Here is an 18,230-nt window from a genome sequence, read left to right on the forward strand (position 1 = left end):
GTGCAGACATGTCTTTGAGACCTCCATTTCAGTTCTTCAGGATATATAACCAGAAGTGGGATTGTTAGATCAAATAATAATTCTATTTTTAATATTTTGAGGAAACTCCAAATTGTTTTCCGTAGTGGCTACGCCAATTTACATTCTCCCAACCACTCCCTCTTGTTCACATTCTCACCAACACTTGTTCTCCTTCCTTCCTTCCTTTGTTAATAATAGCCAAACTAGCATCTTTGAGCTTGCTGAGTAGATACCATGAGCAAAGCTCACCCTTCTGAGTTGAAAAATTTATGGACAAGAAATTATCATTGAAAATAAATGGTGGCAGACATGTCCAAGGAATATTGTGGGGGTTTGATCCATTTATGAATCTTGTGATAGATGAATGTGTGCAGATAGCAACTTGTGAGCAACAGAACAATATTGGAATGGTGGTAATATGAGGAGATAGTATCATGTTATAAGCCTTGGAACCACTATAAATAATGGGTGTGTTCATCAGAAGAATCAACTGCTTCCACATGTCCCCTCTCCGTAGAACCTGTTATACTACGATGTCAAAATCAGGTCATGTGCATTTTCATATTGAATTTTTTTGTTAAATAAACTTTGTAATAGTAAAAAAAAAAAAAAAAAAAGAATAGCCATTCTAGCAGGTGTGAAGTGGTTTTTTATTCCCTGGTGATTAGTGATTTTGAACACCTTTTCATATATTTTTGGCCATTTTTATACTTTCTTCAGAGAAATGTATATTTAGTTCTTTTGCCCATTTTTAATCAGAATTTGTTTTTCTTTTTAGCTTATGAGTTGTTTATACAGTTTTAGGTGTTAACCCCTTATCAGATATACAACTTATGAATATTTTCTCCTTTTCCTTAGTTGCCTTTCTATTTTGTTAATTATTTCCTTCACTGTGCAGAAGTTTTATAGTTTGGTGTAATCTTACTTATCTATTTTTTGCTTTGTTGTCTCTGCTTTTGGTGTTGTATCCAAGAACTCATTGCCCAGTCTAATGTTTAGAAATTCCTTCCCCTAGTTTCCCCTAAGAGTTTTGTTTCAGGTTTTATGTTTAAGTCTTAAATAATTTTCTAAAATATTTTATTTATTTATTTGACAGACAGAGATCACAAGTAGGCAGAGAGGCAGGCAGAGAGAGAAGTGGGGCAAAGCAGGTTCTCCGCTGAGCAGAGAGCCCGATGAGGGGCTCGATCCCAGGACCCTGAGATCATGACCTGAGCCGAAGGGAGAAGCTTAACCCACTGAGCTAGCTGCCCCTAAGTCTTAAATCATTTTGAGTTTACTTTTTATACTCCAATTTCATTGTTTTGCACGGGGACATCTAGTTTTCCCAGCACCATTTATTAAAGAGACTCTTTTTTTCCCATTGTGTGTTGTTGCCACCCTGGTTGAAGATCAGTTGACAATATATGCCTAAATTTATTTCTGGGTTCTCTGTCTAATGGTCTAATGGTGTGTGTGTGTGTTTATGTGTGTGTATTTATTTGAGAGAGAGACAGAGACAGAACACAAGAACACAAGCAGGAGGGGCAGAGGGAGAGGGAGACTCAAGCAGACTCTGCACTAAGCTTGAAATCCAATGCAGAGTTCAATCTCAGGACCCTGAGATTATGACCTGAGCTGTTACCAGGAGTTGGATCACCTGACTTCACCACCGAGGTGCCCCTGGTCTATATGTGTTTTTATGCAAGTACCCTAATATTTTGGTTACTGTAGCTTTATAATATTTTAAAATCAGGGAGTGTGATATTGCTAGTTTTGTTCTTCATGTTCAAAATGGTTTTGTCAATTTCAGGTCTTTTGTGGTTCTAAATGAAGTTTTTTTCTGTTTCTGTAAAAAAAAGTCATTGGCATTTTGGTAGGGATTGCATTGAATCTATAGATCAGTTTGGGAAATATGGACATTTTAACAATATTAATTCTTCAAATACTTGAACTGGGGATGTCCTTCAATTTGTCTTTTTAAATTTTAGGGTTTCTTTTACTTTGTTGAACTTTTCATTTAATCATGTATTGTCTTCCTGATTTCACTTAGTTGTCTGTGTTCTCTTGTAGTTTGTTGAGTTGCCTTAAGGTGATAATTTTGAACTATTTATCAAGCAGTTGATGAATCTCCATTTCATTAGGATCAGTTGCTGGAGTTTTATTAGTTTCCTTTGGTGATGCCCGAGCTGCCTGATTCTTTGTGATCCTTGTAGCTTTACACTGGAATTGGAATAGAAGAATTGAAGGGGCAATTCCTCTAGTCTCTACAGACTGGTTTCAGCAGGGAAAGACCTCCTGCTGGAGATGGAACTGATTCCAGAGCCACAGTCTAGTGGGGCTGAAGCTGGCTGAGGAGGCTGTTCTCAGGTCCACAGTTGGGCTTGTTGGTGGGCCTGCTAGCAGGGCACAGGTTAATATGGCTCCTGCCAGGTGTCCTGGTGTCCAGGACTGCCTCTGGGACTGTGGTTGAATGGAATAAGCATAGGGTTATAGGGTGACTTCTTAGTCCACATTTGGGACCCTAGTGGGCAGGCCTGTTTACTAAGATTGTGGGCAGGTGGGTTTGGTGGTGGGATCTTGGACGGCTGTGCTGGAATTAATTCTGCAGGCTTCATTTTTAATCTGTAAAACATATGGATGATTTTTACCTCCCTTACAATATTGTGGTATGGATTAGAAATAAAATAAAAGCATTCAATAAATAGTAGTTGTTATTAATAGTTGTAATAATACATCTGCAGCCATGTCTGAAATTGGCAGACCTCCCTTTTCCAAGTGGCCCTCCCTGTTCTTGGATTTCACCATGGTGTTTCTACCTCTGACCTAGACTCCAAAGCTCTCACAGATGTACTTTTGTCTGTGGATTGTTATCAAATCTGTGTTTCTGTGGGGCAATGAGGACTGAGGACCTCCTGAACTGCTATCTTGCTAATAATAGTATTTGTTTCTTTTTGAATGGACTTTTTAGTTGGTGAGTTTAGACCATTTCTTTAAGGTAATTATTAATAATGTTGGATTTAAATCTATCTTACTGGTTAATTTCTATTTGTCTTATCTGTTCCTTGTTCATTTTTCTTTGTTTCCTACCTTTCTTTGGGATAAAGAAGTATTATGTTTTTATTTAACTTGGGTAAGTTACTTGGTCTCTTTAAGCTTCATTTTTAATCTGTAAAACATATGGATGATTTTTACCTCCCTTACAATATTGTGGTATGGATTAGAAATAAAATAAAAGCATTCAATAAATAGTAGTTGTTATTAATAGTTGTAATCACACTATGTATATGGCTCCATATCCTGACTTCAAATCCAATTATAAATATTTGATGCATTGTTTTATAGCTTTCATTGATGCATTGCGAATTAACAAATGCACAATCATAAACTATTCCCTGGGTTATCGACGTAACCTGGATTATTTACAGTTTTCCCTATGAACACAATACATCTTCATACTTATCACTGTCCTAAGTAGATTTAAAAATTCTTAATACAGCCAATTTGAAGCTCAGTCTTGGTTTGAAACCTGTGTAGGCGATCTCCCTCCAAGAGTTCCCCTGAAATTAACTGGATCTCAGTAGCTCCTCGGGCCTTTCCGTGCCTTCCCGGCCCCTTCATAGCTCTTCCCAAGGGAAAAAAATGTCTTCCTCACTATTGTCTATGGTAGCTGAGAAGTAACGCGTTACTTGCTGAGACCAAGGGCACATCTCACTCTGAACTCTGCTCCTTGTCTTGAGGTTTGGGAAAGTACTGACTTTGGTTTAAGTACCCTTATCTCACTTCATAGTTCCTCTTGTTTTCTTCTCCTCCTCCTTCCCCTCCTCCCCCTCTTCCCTTCTTTTTCTTTTTCTTTCCTCCTCCTCCTCCTCCTCCTCCTCCTCCTCTTCTTCTTCTTCTTCTTTAGGAAAAGGAGTTAGCTCTTGTCTGGAAGTGCAACTCAGTTTCTAAAAACTGAGTTTTGTTTTGCACAATTTGCTTACATTACAGAATACTTCATTACTCGTTTCTATCAAGCAATTCACTTTACAGAATCTGTTTTGAGTCAGCTCTAGAAGCGAATCTTACTGAAACATTATATTCATAGATAAGGAGTGATATTAGCAAATTAATTAGCCTTATTGTTTTTCTTCTGAAAGGTAATTATTTGTTAAGGATAGCTCGATGAGAATAAGCTGTCTAAAATATTGACTGTAGATAGATGCTGGGAAAAGAGAGCGTGTGAATTGTAAAAGCCTGTAAAATTTGGCTGCATGGTCTCAGATGTGCTTGAATGTTGGCTGCCCTCCTTCCACCCAAACTCTGCAAGCCCCTTGCTTCCCCTCCGTTGTACTTTTTGTCTGCATGTTGGCCATGGATAGTGGTATTGTTAGAATGTCTATCCTTTAGGATAGTTAAAAGTAAAGTGATGTTCTTACCTACCCAGTGGCCTTCTAGGAAATTGTAGACTGATTATATTGTTTTTAGAGTTATGAAAAGAGAGCTCGTGGCCCCCTCCTATTTTTTTGTATGTGTTGTGGGATTTGGGGCATGTTTAATGAGCAGTTATCTGTGTTACAAGTAAAGCAGAATATGTTCTGCCTTTAGAAATTATATTGATTAATGCTTGGAAAGGTATACTGGCCAATTTTGAGGCCAGGGTGAGGTACAAAGCATACTTCTTCTTTGTGCCCCTAGCCTTTGTGCTCAGGGGTTATTGTGCTTCAACAATAAATCGTTATACTTTCAATTTACATTTGAAAAAAGAGTAAAGGCCTTCTAAGTGAGAAACTTGGGAATCATAAGATAGTGGAGGTCCCTAATACTGTTTAATCTGCAGGATCCAAAAGTGGCCTTTGTGTTAAATAGGCTAACTATAGACTTGAAGGTTTTTCAGAACCAGAGAAGCAAGATCTAATAATTTGTTTTATATGTTCTAACACTCTCCACATAGAAATTTTCCATTTGGTGTAAGTCGTGTGCCAAACGATGAAATGTATTGCCACTTTGGAGTCTAGTTATTCTAAATATAAAATTAAAAGAAGTAGACAAGATGAGCTCCAGAAATGGAGACAGAACACACGGAGTGTTGTTTTTTTTTTTTTTCCTCCCGCCTGGGACAGTTTCATTTTGGTGACTTAAGAGTCGTGTCCAAGCACTTGAGCACCTTGCCAGCAGCTGTGGACCAGAAGCACAGACAACACCTGGGAGCTTGGGCGAGCTGGAGACTCTGAGGCCTGCTGAGGCAGAGCCTGCATCTTAACACAATCCCTATGAGATTCAGAAGTAAATTAGAGTTTGAGGGGCGCTGCTTGAAAATGCTGAGGTCTGCCCATGCATCACCCGATGTCAGAGCTGTGGCTTTAGCATGTGGATACGTAATCCATCCTGCTTTTCCAGGGGCTAGTCTTAGCAGTCGCCATGTCAACATGCATTTTCCTCCTGCAGCTTATCTTCCTACTTCTGGATGCATTCCTGGTTGAAAGTATGAAGTCAGGGAATTTGTGTGTGTCGGGGGGTGGGGGTGGAGGATAGTGGCAGGGGTTAGAGAAATTTCTGTGGATTATATGTAATAAAGAATGGAGACTGAGGAATTGGGAAAAAGCTGGAAAATTTTGTAGAAGAACAGAAACTCCAAGCTTATTTTTGATCTTCACGTGGTTAAACCATGAAAAAAGTACTTGTTGACTCAGGGTTCTTGGTTGTAGCAATCAGCCAGGGCTGGTTGGTTTAAGCAGCAAATAAGTTGTTTGGAAGCACATCACCGGGCTCACCAGGGTATCTGGGAGGGCTGGAAAGCCCAGCTGTGGCTATGCGGTCAGGGATGGAGCACGAGTCAGCCTGCGGAGCGGGTCTGGTGGACACTCCTGTTACTGCCAAATGATGGACACTGCAGCGTGCACCCTGGGGACTGTTGGTACCGAACCCTGCACGCCTGTGCCCAGCCAGGTGGTCATGGAGCTCTGGATTCTTTGTAGTATCTCTGTTCCCAGAGGGAGCTCTGGGTGATCTTTGTATGCTTGGGTGGGCTTATCTGATTGGTTAGGAAGCTGGGAGAACAAGGTTTTGGCATTTTCACTGTCACTGTGGGAGGTGAACCCTGCCTCATTAGGCTCGAAGTTCCACATGCATAGAAACAGGGTTGAGATGCAGGTGGACAAAAAGAATGAGAAGTGTTTGATAGGGTTGCCTGTGTGTGCGCGCACGCGTGCACATGCACACGCAAGCACGCATGTGCGAATGGGTGTGTTCAGTTTACTAGATACGTTTATTTCGGTCAGGCACCTTCCTGGTTTTATGATGAAGGTTGTTAATAGAAAAATAGGATCCATTTTGTAGAATTTTGCTTCTTTGTTAAAAATTCTTGTATATATATATATATATATATATATATATATATATATATATATAATGAATACCAAAATGCTCATCTGTCTATCTGTATCTATACACATATCTATCTATATCTATATCCATATCTATCATAAATACCAAATATTTTTTTAGGTTGCATTTAACCAGGACAGAACTTGATGTTTTCTCTGGGATTTAAAATCTTCCTAGCACTCACTCTGAAATACAGAGCTCATTACATTCACTTTCTAAATGAGAATCACATTTAGCGAAACCTCGACCATGTAATCAAGATAACGAGAGATTTTTAATTTGCCGGAGAGTGACTCACTTGTAGAGTACACACTTTGACTTGTGTTCTGATGGGAGGTTGAGAAATTATCACTGCCTCTGTGTACACGAGACACAAAGCAGAAAACAAAATCAGCACGCACTGTGTCATATTTGTACTGAGATAACACTGAGGAACAGCTGTGACTCTTTCAAATGACTCCATTTGTTTGATAATTGCCGGGTAAAAATAGTGCCACTATGGGCTATTTCAGGATGGCAGATGGCGTTCTAGATTATGTTCCTTTCCTCGTGCCCAAAAAGAACAGGATCGAGTCTTTCAGAAAAATCCTTGTCTGCGTGTGAGATAGCCTCAGGGAAGGGAAAGGGCACAGTCTCAGGCTCTGCTCTGCAGATAGGTAGGAAGCAGAGGCTGGGCTCTAAGGGAAACGGAATTGAATTATCCCGACCCAAGCAATGATGAGAAATAAAGGCATCCGTCTGTTGCCTAGGAACAGAAATATCTTGTGTGTCTTCTACAGCCGGAGGAACCAGGTCATTTACTCTCAGAGTTCAGCCATCAGTTATTCAAACAGAGCTGAAATGAGCCTCCTTTTTTTCTCGCTTCTCGAGGCGGAGGTTCTCATTAGACCCCCTCCTCACTGTCTTTCATTCAGCAAACTGCTCTAATGTTCCCAACGCGTCTTCTCAAAGCTGTGCAGATCAGAAGTCTGCATTACTTGAGAGACGAAACAATACACTGTCTTCAGTAGCTGGCCTTTCGGTCTTTTCCTCTATTAAGAAGCTAATAGAGCTTCACGTGAGGAGAGGAGACCATTCTTCAGCCTTTCACCTAAAGGACATGTGACATTTGACATCGTGTTGGCATTCTCACCTGCACCTTAAGGAGGGGGAGGGATGGTTGTCTCTCTCTCTCTCTCTCTCACAAACACACACACACACACACACACACACACACACACTCTCCCACCTGTAGGTTGAGAGTCAAGGAGGAAGGCAGAAACACCTATCTTTTGTGAAGTTTAAGGGCACACTTCTTGGTACTAAGAAGGTAGGACAAGTTTTGCAACCTTACCTGTATATATGGAGCTTTAAAAAATATGTATTTCGAAGAATTACCCATCAAAATCCTGATTCATTGGATCTTTGGTGCTGCCTGGGATCCTAAGGGTTTAAAAGTTTTCCAGGTGATTAGAGGTTAAAACTCAGTCCTATTTTCCCCCTTACTCATCCCCTGCTTAAGAGTGTCAGACCCCTAGAACCAGGTGGGAGACAGAAAGGCCTGGGCACGAAATTCTTGGGTTTCCTCATTCCTGTCCCGAGCTGAGTGTTTGCCCTTTGTCCTTCTCTCTAGGAAGCTCTGTGTACTGATGGTCACATGTTTCCCACGAAGATAGTTTCCTTGCTCTTCACAGTTTGAGTGGGAATACTTACTCTCTCAGGAGCACTGAGGAGGGAAATTGACGCTTGTACTTGGGTAGAAACACACTGGGAATATTTAGGAGGTGACTAGGCTGTAAAAAGCTGATTAGCAGAGCCCTAATCTCTGGGTGTTTCTGACCAGGTAGAGTGATAAGAGCAGAACATTAGGCACACATCATAGATATATCCAGCCCTGCAGGTGTGTGAATGCCCCTACCTACATTCCCCTCACCATTCTCTTGGGTTTTGAGGAAACTCAGCTTAAATAAGAGTATTGTAGTATGCGGCAGCAAATAATTTAAAAAGTGAATGACGTGTAGTTCCTATTTACCTTATTTATTTTTTCTTATAAAGAAAATAAGTGATTTTTATTACATTGAAAGCAAAGGCGATTATAAAACCTTTGAAAGATTCTCAGTATAACGATAAAAAAAAAAAAAAAAAAGCTGAACACTTCTCCTAGAAAGCCTCCAGCCAAAGGCAGTTATTTCTTGCCTGTTTTTTTTTTTTTTTTGCTCAGTTATGTAAATGTCCATTTGTGGGAACAACAGAGTTGATCCAGAAATCTCATTTTAAAGGGAGGTGAGATGGAGTCCTGCTATCATGTGCAGGAAAGGAAATTTCGCCGGGAGCTCCGATGTGCAGGATCCCCTGATGTCCACCCCTACCTACCACCCCCCTCCCCACACACCCTGCTGGCTTATGACTAAGGCACCGTGGGTCTGATATTTAGGTAGACCTGGCCAGGAAATCACTCTCATATTCTACTTGGTCAGAAACAAACACATTTCTCCCACTAGCTTGCCAAATCCTCAGGACTTTGATTTGAAAAAGGAGAAAGAGAAGAAAGTTCAACCAGATTTCACATCAAAACCTGTGTTTTGGAGCAATTTCAGGCCGTGCTTGCTTGCCTGTTCCTTCTTCTCTTTCCTCCCTCCCCTCTTTCCTTCCTTCCTTCCTTCCTTCCTCAACACAGAATCCAAAATGAACTTGCAGCTCTCCCCCTCCTGGTGATGTGGACTAGGAGGAGTCAGAGAACGTTAGAAAGATTTTCGCTCACCTGCCGTGGGAGGGGGGATGATGCCGACTGGGAGTGGCTGGGAGGGGCAGTGGAGGAGCTGCGAGGATTCGTCTAGAAGATGTGTCTTTGAGGAACGCACCTTTACTTTATACTGTTTAGGATTTGATGACAGTGTTGGGTCGAAACCCCCAGACCTCCTGTGGGTGCTAGGGTTCTAAACTACTAACAGTCTCTTAGGTGCAGAGTTAGGCACTTCTGCACAATTTCCTGCTACTAATTTGGTTTCTTTGTGTGAGTCCGTTTATCCCAATGGACTTAATGTGCTTTTTAAGGAAGAAGTCAGCTCTATCCCACCCAGGATCCTACCAAAGCAGCTACCACTGTGTTTACACATGGTAAGCACTGAGTGACTTTACTATTAATTAATAATATTTTATGATTAATTTCCTTAGATGGCTCCCCTAGTGACTTAAAAACAAAAAGGAGAAGTGTGCCTTTTCTTGCCTTTCCCCTTTGGCTTCCAGGTTAACAAAATGAGCGATGAAGGGATTGCAACTGCCAAGAAGTAAGGATCTCTTTTCAGCAGTACGCCGCGCCACGGACGCTTAGCCCCCCTGACCTCAGTGCTCTTGGCAAATAGAGCTCAGTACACATTCTCCCTGATCACTTTGGGCATATCAGTTTACCTCTCTGGACCTCAGCTCTAATATTTTATGATCTATGACTTTGTGACACAAATATCATTCCCAGATCCCTCATTCCCATGGTCCTGTGACCTTTTATTGCCAAAAAATAGCACCATCACCAACATCTTCATTGTAGGGGGCCTCTTCTCTGATACCCATCCCATCCTCCCTGGTCACCCTCTCTGTTCCTGTCAGCCCAGCAGACCTCCAGTCCGTTGCCCTCTCACATTTTCATTGTGCACAGTGCCCCATTTCTCATGCCTTTCCTTTCCTTTTTCTAAAAAAAAAAAAAAAAAAAAAAAAACCAACCCCCCCAAAAACCTAGTTTAGATTGCACAATCTGTCAGTATAGTTATTCAAGCAGCTCAGTGTTGTAGGAGAAAAATACACAATTGTGCTCATTGAGCTATAAATTCATGACAATAATCTAAAATTAACCCTTGATGCTCCTTGGCAATTCCACTTACACATGTTTAGTATATTTATTCTGCTTTCCAGAATTCTCACACTGTCCTCCTTTGCCCCCAGTCCCCTAGGATTCTTTCCCATTGGGATGCCCTCGCCTCACAACTTATTGAGAAAGTAAAAGTAGAAAGGCAGGCCAAATACCTGTCATCAAATTTACCAGCCCTCTTTATCTTTATCTAGACTCCATTCTCCACCTGAGCCTGCAGATGAAGTGTCTTTGTTCCCACCAAAGTCTGTTTCCACTTGTTCTCTTCCAGCGTGGTCACAGATATACTGGGCATCCAGCCTCATTGGTCTGGTGTAATAACGGTTTGCATTTGTTGGCCTGACATAATTATGAATAAATAGTTGCCCTTATAAGTGACCCAGTTTGGACAATAAATTATATAGGCCCCTTTGTCATAGGACAAAGTTCCAAATATGGGATGATCTGTTTCTAGGCTCACTGTTCAGATCATCTCTATGCCAACATTATGCTGACCTAGTTACTCTGCCGGTGAGTTGGTTACCTAGCTTTATAATAAGTCCTGACACATGGTGGAGCAAATGCTCCCTTCTCTTCTTGCAAGTGTATTGGTTCTTCTTGGCCCTTGGCTATTTGTGTGTTTTAGAATCAGTTTGCAAATTTCCACAAGATCCTGTTGGGGGTTTGACTGGAGTTTTTTTAGGTCTCTAGATAAGTTTAGGGAGAATAGACATCATTATAAAACTCAAATCTTTGTATTCATTACCACATACATTGTTCTATTTTTAGTTCTTCCTTAATATTTTTTTGTAAAATGTCACAATTTTCTGTATCCAGCTTGAGCATATATTTTGTTGACTTCTTCCTAGGTATTTTTACAGTTTTTATTTATCTTGTAAGTGGTGTTTTTAAAATATTATGTCTTATTTTGTTGTTTTTATTCTGGTGCACTGGACTTGCATATATTGTCTTATATGCAACTAGTTTGCTAGATTTTCCTTTTACTTATGATAGTTTATAAATTTGTCAGGATTTTCTATGTAGATAATCACATCACTTGCAAAAATGATGGTTTTGTTTCTTTGTTTCCAATCCTTCTGCTTAAAGAAAAACTCCACTTTTTATTGACTTAAAGTATGTAAACAGGAAAGAGCACAGATAAATTTACCTGTTGGTACGTTTTTCACAAAATGATCATACTTATTTAGCTAGTACCTAGAAGAGAAAGAAGAATATTATTTGTGCCTTAGAAGCCCCCAACACTCCCTTCCACCTTGACGTCTCTGAAGAATAACCCAGAATATTTGTCTTGTCTTACTGACTTGGCTCTCCAGCATATCACTCTTTCCCTTTCTGCTGGAATAGTCCCAGAAACATACAGACATGCTTTCAAATCATCCTTCTTAAACAGCTCTTCTATGACCTATGTCTCTTTCTAGCCATGGCTCCATTCTGTTGTTCCCCTTCTCGGCCAGACTTTTTGAACAAATGTCTCATGGTCACTTTCTTACTCCCTCACTCTATGGTTTTCTTTTTTACATATTTGAATATGGTTTTATCTTTGGCATTCTACCGAAACAGCTCCTGTCAAGATTCCAGTGACCTCCATGAGACCAAATCCAAAAGACGGTCCTGCCCGTATCCCTCTCCATCTCTTAGCATCATTTGATATAATTGGCCCTTGCTCATCTTGAAATACTTCCTTTTCATGGATTCCATTTATTTATTTGGGTAGTTACTTGTCTAATGCCCCTTTCTCTACCTAGACTCCAAGTTCCATAGGATACATTTTCATTGCTGTATTCCCAGGATCTACTCCAGTGTCTGGCATAGAGTGACAGATATTTGTCACCTGCGCCTTTGGGATGACGATGCATATCTCATCATTTTGTGTCTTGTCTACTTGGATGCCTTACAGGTACTTCACATTCAACATGTTCATGAATGTGTTCATTATCTTATTCTGTAAACTCTCTCTTCCTCTAGTATGTCCTCTCTGAGTGTACACAACTACCATCCATTAAACCAGAAACCTTAACTCCTTCTTCTTCATCATCCCCACACCCAGTCCATTATGAGTACCTGACCACACCATACCTAAATACCTTCTTCAAACCATCTACTTCCCTTCACCCCAATTTTCACCCTTCTGGCATGCCGCCATGTTGAATATTATTGTCACAGCTTCTGGACTCTTGTTCTGAGCTGTTCTAAAGTCTGACATTGCTCCTCTCCTCAGTTCTCTAGATGGCAGCTAGTGGTGGCACTTAAAAAAATATATATATAAGCCTAATTAAATCACCCTCCTATAGCAGCAATTACACCATATGCTAGCTTCCAAAATTTGGAAATAGAATTAGCAAACATATAGGGTAAGCAACACAGTGTAGGACTGTACTATCAAATACAAAGTATCAAATACTTATCAAGTCATTTGTATTTCATTCTCATGTCACTATTTTCCCAAAACTTTAGAACATCCTTTGGGTTTCTCTACGACTATTTTATCTTCTACAAATATTGACCCATCTGGCACTTCTATTTCTGCACTTACCTTTTCTTTAAATTGAAATCAGTAGATACTTTGAATAACAGAGGGCAGCTTCGCATGAATCACTGGAAAGAAATGTATAAGTAGAACTAGTTATGTGGGGTTAAGGCACAACCTGGCAATTCATTTGTCAACAACAACAGCCTTGTAAAAACATTAAAAAGAGAACTGCTCAGACTCCCCACATTAATATTAAGGATTGTTACAAGCGATCCAAGGAGGTCAGTTTTATAATTTATTAAAGGCTCTGTGCTTTAGTCAGTGATATTTAGGTATCAAATCAAAACCTAGATTTAAAATGGTAATTAAATAGCTTCTCTTCTCTACCGGTTGAGGCCTGAGTTGCTGCTCGAAGGAAAGCTCGCCCAATTGAAGGACAAAGTTGAAAAGTCCCTTGTTTTTGATGGCATGCACAGTTCTTAAATTTGAGGGCAACAAGGCGTGACTACTTTTCTGTTTCCAGAATTAGCAAGAGTAACAGGACAAGATTAATAGGTGGGTTCATTATGCCTAAGAAATTGACTTTTTTTTTTCTTCAGAAAATAATTGCTTTTCTGGAGTGCAAAAAGCTTTTGCTCATTCAGTGTCAAGATCTGTTATGCTGATGGGGGGATGAAGTCACTCTTCCCACTGTTTGTAGGGCAGAAAGTCAATAAGTGTGATTGGCAGCTTTGTGCAACATTGAAAAGTCTCCAGCAGATTTCTCACTTGGGACCCACTAAAAACCAAAGGACTCCGGGAAATAGTCAAACTGTCCTTTTTTGACATAGGACCATAAACAACATGGAATGATTTATCCCATGAAAGATTTGAGCAGAATATTCTACTGATTTCTTTGGTTTGGCCACACCCTGCTATTCTTTCCTCTTAGGGGCTGCTCTTTCAGAAAGTTTTGTTAGAAATACATTATCTATCTAACATTGTATAACAAAATACCTGATTTAAATGGGTACAGGGAGGTAATGGAATGGAATGCTTAAAATCATGGGCTCTTGAATCAGAGATCTGGATTCAAATTTTGACTCAGTTGGTTGTGTGAACTTGGGTGAATTACTTACCTGCTCTGCTCCAGTTTCTTTATCTATAAAATGGGGGAAGAGGATAGTGGCCCCCACAGCGTTTTTTTGTGATAATTACATCTATTTACGTAAAATGCATGGCAGGTAGTGAAGGCTATGACTGCTATTACTGTTACTGTCATGGTTATAAGGTATAACAGAAAGTTCTCCTTTGGTCTTTCAGGGGACACCAAAGGTAAATTCAGCCTGGCACTAACATCTGTGGATGGATGAATCTTTGCACATGTAGCCAGGTAAATGTTTAGTATATGGCCACCTGAGCCTTAACAAAGCAAGCAAGTATTTGGAAATAAAAAGGAGTCCATGCTTTAGGGTGTCTTAATATAAAGATAGATCTTATTTCTATTTTTTAGAACCACGATGATAAGAATAAAGCTAATAGCTCCCTATATAATGTCTCATCTTGTAATTCTCTCTCACATTTGGATTTTTGCCAGCGTTGGTACAAGACATTAGGATCCCATTCCTCATAGGAGGTCCAGGGAAAGTTTCTGTAGCCACTGCACACCAAAAAAAAGTGGTTTGTGGCCACCAAGAACATGCAACTCAGGCCAGTCATTGGTGAATGAGTGGAACCCTTTTCAGTGGCAAAGGATCAAGAAGAGGCAGGACATTGTTCTTCTTTGAGTTAGGAGGAACATGAGCATACTTTCCCTCTCCTTCTAACTTCAGTTTCAGATGCTGGAAGAGTAGGTGGCTATCTTTGGTGGAAGTGTAGAGAGCTGGAGGGTAGTTTGGCTTGGTGGGTTGAGGGAGGATTATTGCCTTAAATAAAAGGAGCCAGGGTGGGTGCTGGAGCTGGGGGTGTGGAGCAGGGCATAGGAATAAGAGGGAAGGGTGTTGGGTTTTTGTTCAAATGCTGTTATATTTCCTAGGTTAATAAGAGGGGGCAAGGATTCAGATTCACTACCCTGTGGAGGGGCTACATTAGTCCCTGGGGTCCCCTGAGTGTGGAGTTCCAGATGAAGGAAGGAGCTGGGTCATCTTAAATTTCATCAGGAGTGCTTTCTTTCTTTCTTTCTTTTTTTTTTTTTTTTTTTCAGGAGTGCTTTCTTAATGACACTTTCCACCATTCCTCACAAAAAAAGAAAAAGAAAGACCCCAAACCACTCAAGCTTCTAAAGAAAATACAATTTTCACTTCTTTTTAGAAAAAAAGAAACCTGAGCTCTTTGTCTACAGTCCTTTTATTTGGATCCAGATTTTTATAAAGCCTTCAAATTCATTGATACATGAAAAAGTAAGGTTATTGTTGACAGGAATTGTGTGTGTGAGTAAATTATGCATAAGAGTAGCAAAAGGAAACCAAGCCTTGTTGTATGGAACAGTTTCCTGGCTGTGGTTCTGTGAGTGAATGGTAGCGGGCTGGCCGTGGGTGGGCGGTGGCTGGTGAATGAGGAAAACCAGCTTGGCTGGGTTGATTCTCCTCTTTGAAAAAGACCTTGTGCCCAAATGTCATGCATATCATTTTGCTTGAATGGATATGAACTATGCTGACAAAATAAATATGAGTCCCCAGAGTGCGGGGGACTTCCTGTTGGCAACTCCACTTCAGGTGCTTTCACTAGAGGAGGTGACATTTGGCCCCCAGCTGTGAAATTGTTCCACTGGCTTTTGCTAAGGTACCTTCTTTCTTTTGCCTCTTAAAATTCCACTGATTGCTTCATTTTTCTTCTGGCTCCGGAGAAAGCCAATGTTTTATTCTCTGATATGCATTTGAGAACTGGATTTTTTGATTTGCCTTCTAACCTCTCCTTCTAGAACATAATACCCCCATGTTCATGCACGCTCTCTCTCTGTGTCTCTGTCTCTCCTGCATCTGTTCTTTATGGCTAGCACAGTTTCATCTTTTTATCCCCCCTTGGAAATTTGAATACTGACTTGCATTTTAAGCCAATGGTTTCTTGCTTCTACTCTTGAGGATGTGATGTGAGGGGGATTCAGAATAATGAATCTCGGCTCCCTGTTGACTCATGTTGGGTGATTTGAGTGGCAGCTGCTGGAGTTGGCAGCCCGTGGGATCAGGTTCATGTGCCTTAGTAGCTGCTACAGCAGTGCTGAGAGCGGTGGTGGGGCTAGAGGGACTGACACCTGGGACCTTGCAGCATACTAAGTGATAATGCAGAAGACAACAACAAGACACTTTGTGAGGGGCGGGGGGAGTTTGGGGGGAGGTGATAAAGACAGAACAACTTATTAGAATAGGGAACAAGATGAAAAGTGAGGAAAAAAATCAGCCAGAAAACACGATAGAATGTAATCCCCGACTAAGAGAGGATTGAAGAAGTCGAAGGGGACCAAAAGGATAAGTTGATAGATGTGCTTTGAATCTTGGAAAATTCTCATTTTGGTAAAAAGTAGTCAACTCATTCTGATGACTGATTACACAATTGCCTGTCCATGTTTTGACACTTATTTGTTACCTTTTTTTTTTAAAAGGTTGTTTTGGAAAATGTGAAAAAAAAAAAAAATCCCTGTAGCAGGTGGCAAGACCCCAGTGAAAATAGATAAATACAAAAGAGAATTTGATTTCTATTGTAGAGAAGGGATGAGGCTGCCTAGGTATAGCGAGACCCAGGGACTCAAATAAGGATTTCATGCATTTCCCTTACTCCTTCCCTTCTTTTCTCCCTCTTACTTTCTCTTTCTCGGTCTCTCTTTCCCCTCTCCTTAGCTCTCCATCCCCTAACCAGTAGTCCTCTCCGCTTTCTTCTAGTCTATCTTTCCCTTGGCTTTCTCCCAGTCTGACTTTTCCATCCTCCATTCTCCCCTCCCCGACCCCATCACTCAACCCCTCTCCCTTCTCTCTTTTTCCGTCAATCTCTGTGTCCCTACCCATTTCTCTCTCTGTTCTCACCCTCACTGTCTCCCTCTACCCCTCACCACTTGCTCCAACCCTCCACCCCCCTGGCCTTCATACTATATATTCATACACCTTTCTCTCTTCGCCCCGCCTCTGCTCCCTCCTGCTCCCTTGGCCACTCTATGTCTCCCTTCCTCCACTTTCTTTCTTGCTCTACCATGCAAGGTTGTAGAGCAAGTCCTCTTGTTCCCTAGTCCCCTCTCTTCTTAGAGTTCTGCTGTCCCATATGCTAATCTTACTCCAGGGCTGGCTCTTCTCTAAAGTGAACTCATAGCTTCTCCAGACTTATGTGATCCAGCTTAACTTTCTGGGGGAAAAAGAGTTTCTCTTTCACATTAGTTGTAGGAAGAAAATCCCCAGGATTGCCTCCTATTTGGCTCTGTGAGGTTGGAATATTCAGAGAAGCCTCAGAGCTGATGAGGGGTGGTGCTACCCCTTTCAGAGCCATGTGGACTAAAGTTCAGGAAAATCAAGGTGCTAGAGAAGGAGTGTTGGGAACCGGATTCAGAAGAAAGAAGAAAGAGTATTGGATCCTGGGAAGACAAAATTTAACGGGCCACTACTGTTACTACTGGAAAGCCTACTGACTAGGAGTATTCTACTGAAAATATCCTTAATATTATGATCCAAATTTAAAGAGCTAAAACAAGCAACCTAAAAATCTCAGGAGGTTACAGAAAAAGGTTTGTGTCTCAGTTTGTCACAGCCTAGGGCAGATGGGGTGGCCTTCCATAAGGCTTCCCTCACCCTGACAATTCCGGGATTCTGTCTCTTACCAGAGGCTGCTATCCCCGAGTCTTTCACTTCCAGCTGCGTGAATGAGAGGAAGAGGGTAGAACACACAGGTTTTTAGGGCAACACTCAGATGGTATACAGAATTTCTGCCCACATCCCACTGGCTGGAACCCAATCTCTTGTTCCCACTCTAACTATAAGGGCTGCTAAAAATTTAATGTTTGTATGTGCCCAGAAAGAAAATGAACAGGGTTTGGGGAGCACATAGCACTGTTAGGCCCGAAGTCAGCTTGTTTGCCTATGTGGCTGAATGGCAAGTAGCCAGAACTGAACCAAAAGAAAGTTAATGCTGGGTATTTATGAGAGGAGCGTGTATGTTTTCCTCTAAAATGACTTCCATACTTTCTTTAGATCTGGGCTTTATCCTGAATTTCTCCTTTTTTCATGCAGCCTTCCAATATGGCACAGCATTGAAGAGCTTGGACTTTGGAACTGGGCATGATTTAAACCCCAGCTGCCCCATATTGTAGGGGTAACGTTGAGCAAATTAGCCCCTCTGAGCTCTTGTTTCCTCTCTCATGTACTGTGCCAGAAAATATCATTAATAATCATCCAAATTTTAGAAGCATTCAAATCACTTTGGGGTTGTGCCTTTTTCTTTTTATAGCTGTGATTTTACTTAGCAACTCCACGAAGCTCGGCAAGTTAGTGGTACAGCTGGGCGTGGGCTGCGCTATAGGTTCCCATTCTCCATCCACGAGAACCTTCCAATTTCAGAGCTAAAGAGAAGATCTTCGGTCACCCATTCCATTTTCCA

The 18,230-nt window shown here is 41.0% G+C and overlaps 1 pseudogene; it reads left to right on the plus strand.

Moving 5' to 3' along the window:
- The first annotated feature begins 284 nt into the window (after positions 1-284).
- LOC131998850 (small nuclear ribonucleoprotein G-like) lies at positions 285-482 on the plus strand (annotated as a pseudogene).
- The last annotated feature ends 17,748 nt before the right edge of the window (positions 483-18,230 follow it).

Source organism: Mustela nigripes, chromosome 13 (assembly GCF_022355385.1).
Source record: "Mustela nigripes isolate SB6536 chromosome 13, MUSNIG.SB6536, whole genome shotgun sequence".
Lineage (NCBI taxonomy): Eukaryota > Metazoa > Chordata > Mammalia > Carnivora > Mustelidae > Mustela > Mustela nigripes.